The sequence below is a fragment of the Mandrillus leucophaeus genome, unplaced genomic scaffold (genome assembly GCF_000951045.1).
Source record: "Mandrillus leucophaeus isolate KB7577 unplaced genomic scaffold, Mleu.le_1.0 Scaffold297, whole genome shotgun sequence".
Classification (NCBI taxonomy): domain Eukaryota; kingdom Metazoa; phylum Chordata; class Mammalia; order Primates; family Cercopithecidae; genus Mandrillus; species Mandrillus leucophaeus.
The window spans coordinates 1,614,062-1,618,442 of NW_012103109.1; the positions used below are offsets into that span (position 1 = coordinate 1,614,062).

General features: G+C 46.5%; 1 pseudogene; it reads left to right on the plus strand.

The window, feature by feature from the left end:
- Positions 1–3,316: 3,316 nt before the first annotated feature.
- Positions 3,317–4,381, plus strand: part of LOC105544075 — a 2,109-nt pseudogene continuing 1,044 nt past the window's right edge.

Here is a 4,381-nt window from a genome sequence, read left to right on the forward strand (position 1 = left end):
GTGGGAGGTGACTGATCATGGGAGCAGATTTCCTCCTTGCTGTTCTCATGATAGTGAGTTCTCATAAGATCTGATGGTTTAACTGTGTGTGGCACTTCCCTGTTCACTCTCTCTCTCTCCTGCCACCATGAGTAGAAGGTACCTTGCTTCCCCTTCGCCTTCCGTCATGACTGTAAGTTTCCTGAGGCCTCCCCAGCCATGTTTCTTGTACAGCCTATGGACCCGTGAGCCAATTAAACCTCTTTTCTTTAAAAATTACCCAGTTTCAGGTCTTTCTTTATAGCAGTGGGAGAACAGACTAATACACAGGCAGTGCATGCACTGGCTCATGCTGCTGAGAGAGGAAAGGTACAGAGCAGGCACAGTGGATCCTGCAGTGCAGATGGGACCCTGAGATCCAGAAGGAATCTGCCCAAGGTCATGCAGATAGAAGTGATAGAGGATGCATCTAGGAATCCTATTCCTAGGGCTGAGAACATCTGTAGAAACTAGAAAAACTATTAGGATCTTTGGAGACCTGAGTGCCAGGTGAAAATCAGACTCTCCCAGGATAATGAGACTTTCAAGGCCGGCCTTCAGAAGAGCAAATGATGCGGGTCTTGACTGATCAGGGCAGGGACTTTGGACCGGGGCCTGAGGCAGTGATTGGATCTCAGAACCTAGCCTCCCGCTGGAACAGATCAACCCCAAGAGGCCTATCTGCCAAGGGAACACAGGTTCCTGGTCTGTGGTTTCTCCTCCCAGCCCCAAGCATCTGCTGGAGATGAATCCCTTTTCAAAATTCACCCAGCCTCTCACCTCCCCAGCAGACTTCTCCTTCACTAATATTGCATGCCACTCTGTGCTAGGCATTCAGCCAGGTCATGGGGACACCAAGAGGTCTAAGGCACCCCTCAGAGCTTCTAGTTTAATCAGAAGATGTGTCAGGCAGATTTGGATAATAATCCTGAAAGACGAAACCCTGAATGTTGAAATCCTAAAAGATCAAAATTCATAAAGTCTAAAATCCTGAAAATCACTATCACAGGATCATGTTAGGTGGAACTACTGTCTTTATTTGGAAATGAAGCACAGTTCAAGGAGATGTGTATGGGTTCTCAGTTCACAAAGGGTGGATTTGTGAACTTAATTTGGTTCTGTGAAAATAGAAATGCACTTAATTGCAATGGGCAGGCAATAACCAGACTTTCTTTCTTTTTTTTTTTTTTTTTTTTTTTTTTTTTGAGACGGAGTCTCGCTCTGTCACCCAGGCTGGAGTGCAGTGGCCGGATCTCAGCTCACTGCAAGCTCCGCCTCCCAGGTTTACGCCATTCTCCTGCCTCAGCCTCCGGAGTAGCTGGGACTACAGGCGCCCGCCACCTCGCCCGGCTAGTTTTTTGTATTTTTTAGTAGAGACGAGGTTTCACCATGTTAGCCAGGATGGTCTCGATCTCCTGACCTCGTGATCCGCCCGTCTCGGCCTCCCAAAGTGCTGGGATTACAGGCTTGAGCCACCGCGCCCGGCCTAACCAGACTTTCAAATGAATAGCATATACTTAAAACATTTGTAGACCAGAACCACTTTACAAATGCAAATGTAGCAAACGTTTTGAAGATGATAGAAGTGAAACTGGTGGCAAAAAAAATGCAAGAAATCTCCTCTACCACATTATTCAATCATGTAGGACTTCTGCCCCTTCACACATGGTGCCGTGCTTGCCTTCAAAAAATGCCCTTCATCAGGGAATAAAAAGAATCTAACAAGCTCAGCAACCTCTGAACCAAAGATGCTTGCTGATACTGACGTTTCTCCAATGTTACAAAACACATTAAATGGTGAGCTAGGCTTTTTTTTTTTTTTTTTTTTTGAGACAGGGTCTCACTCTGTCACCTATGCTGGAGTGCACTGGTATGATCATGGCTCGCTACAGCCTCAACTTCCCAGGCTCCAATGATCCTCCCACCTCAGCCTCCTGAGTAGCCGGGACCACAGATATGTGCCACCATGCCTGGCTAATTTTTGTATTTTTTGTAGAGAAAGAGTTTTTGCCATGTTGCCCAGGCTGGTCTCAAACCCCTGGGCTCAAGCAGTCCTCCTGCCTTGGCCTCCCAAAGTGCTGGGATTACAGGCATGAGCCACTGCACTCAGCCAAACTAGTCTTGATTAGGGGTTTGACTGTCACAGAATATAGAATTTTTATGTTTATCACTAACTCTAATACTAAAAAATAACTTGCATATACTTCACTGTGGCAAATAAATGGGACTTTCAAAACTGTCACTTCTTTTTTTTTTTAAATCAACTATATACAATTCATGCCCCTATTGAGTCTGAAAACTCTAGAACTTATCCACTTGTTTCTGTATTAATGACTGAAAAAAGTGGTGCAATTTATAAAAGTTTATTTGAAGATTTGATAAACTATGCAGAAGAAAATGGATTTCAATTGAATACCCAAACCGTAATGACAGATTTGGAATTAGGTGTGATCAAGGTTACAGGATAACCTTCCAATAAAGTTTGTTTTTTTCTCTTCAGTCCAATGCATTTGGTGGAAAACTCAGATGAGTGGACTGGCCAAGCAATGTGGCAAAAACAATAACTTCAGTTTAAAAAGGCATCATTTGTCTACATTGATGTTCCTTCCAGCTGACGACATTCCAAGAGTGTTTGATGAATTAAAGGCTTATTTACCTGAGGAAGCTAACGAAGTTACTGAATCGTTGGAAAATAATTATGTGCCTGGTAGAATAATAAGACACTTAGGCAACAATGCTGCTGTTCAATCACTAGTATCGTTTCCACCAAATCTGTGGCCCTTAAATTGGGGCATGCAGAATGGATTTCGCCATACTCAAAACAACATACAAGGCCAGGCACGGTGGCTCGTGCCTGTAATCCCAATTCTTTGGGAGGCTGAGGCAGGCAGATGACCTGAGCTCAGGAGTTCGAGACCAGCCTGGCCAACATGGCAAAATCCTGTCTAGACACACACACAACACAAAAATTAGCCAGGCATGGTGGCGTGTGCCCATAGTCCCAGCTACTTGAGAGGCTGATGAAGGAGAATTGCTTGAGCCCAGGAGGTTGCAGTGAACCAAAATTGTGCCATTGCACTTCAGCCTGGGTGACAGAGCAAGACTCTGTCTAAAAACAAACAAACAACAACAAACATAGAAGCAGGGCACAGAAGACAGAAGATGGGAAATTTTAATAGGGAATGCTCATGTCAGCGTATATTGAGCCAGAAGATTTTCAAAAAGAGCAGTGCTACCTGGAAAATGAAGGTAGGGACAGAACCTGAATCCTGTTCCCTTTCTCTCCTCCCCAGACAACATGAGCTTCATCTCTCATTCCACCACCTTCTCCACCAACTACTAGTCCCTGGGCTCTGTCACCCAGCCGCGGTGTCTGGCTCACGAGCAGCATGGCCAGTGTCTATGCAGGTGCTGGGGGTTATGCTCCTGGATCTTCATGTCCTGCTCTACCAGCTTCCAAGGAGGCTGGGAGTCCAAGGACCTGGCCTCAGGGATGGCCAAGGGTCTGGCGGGAATGGGGGGCAACCAGAGTAGAAAGGAAACATGCAAGGCCTGAATGACTTCCTGGTCTCCTACCTGGACAGAGTGAGGAGCCAGCAGGCCAAGAATCAGAGGCTCGAGAGCAAAATCTGGAAACACCTGGTGAAGAAGGGACCCCAGGTCAGAGACTAGGGGCATTACTTCAAGACCATCAAGAACCTAAGGTCTCAGATAATTCTGTGGACAATGCCTGCATCGTTTTTCATGTTGAAAATGCCCTTCTTGTTGCTGATGACTTTAGAGCCAAGTATGAGACAGAGCTGGCCATGCACCAGTCTGTGGAGAGTGACATCCATGACATCTGCAAGTTCGTTTATGTCACTTGGCTGCAGCCAGAGACAGAGATCAAGGCTCTCAAGGAGGAGCTGCTCTTCGTGGAGAAGAACCATGAGGAGGAAGTAAAAGACCTACAAGCCCAGATTGCCAGCTATGGGTTAATCATGGAGGTAGACGCCCCCAGATCTCAGGACATCAGCAAGATCAGGGCAGACATCCAGTCCCAGTATGACAAGCTGGCTCAGAAGAACCGAGAGGAGCTGGACAAGTACTGGTCCCAGCAGACTGAGGAGGGCACCAGAGTGGTCACCACTCAGTCTGCTTAGATGTTAAATGTCATCTTAGCAGTCCATGGAGCTGTTAAGATGATGCTCATGGAGCTGAGACATACACTTCAGTCCTTAGAGATCAACCTGGACTCAATATCTGAAGGCCAGCTTGGAGAACAGCCTGAGGGTGGTGGAGGTTCGCTACACTACGCAGATGGAGCAGCTCAATGGTGTCCTGCTGCACTTGGAGTCAGAGTTGGCACAGACCCAGACAGAGG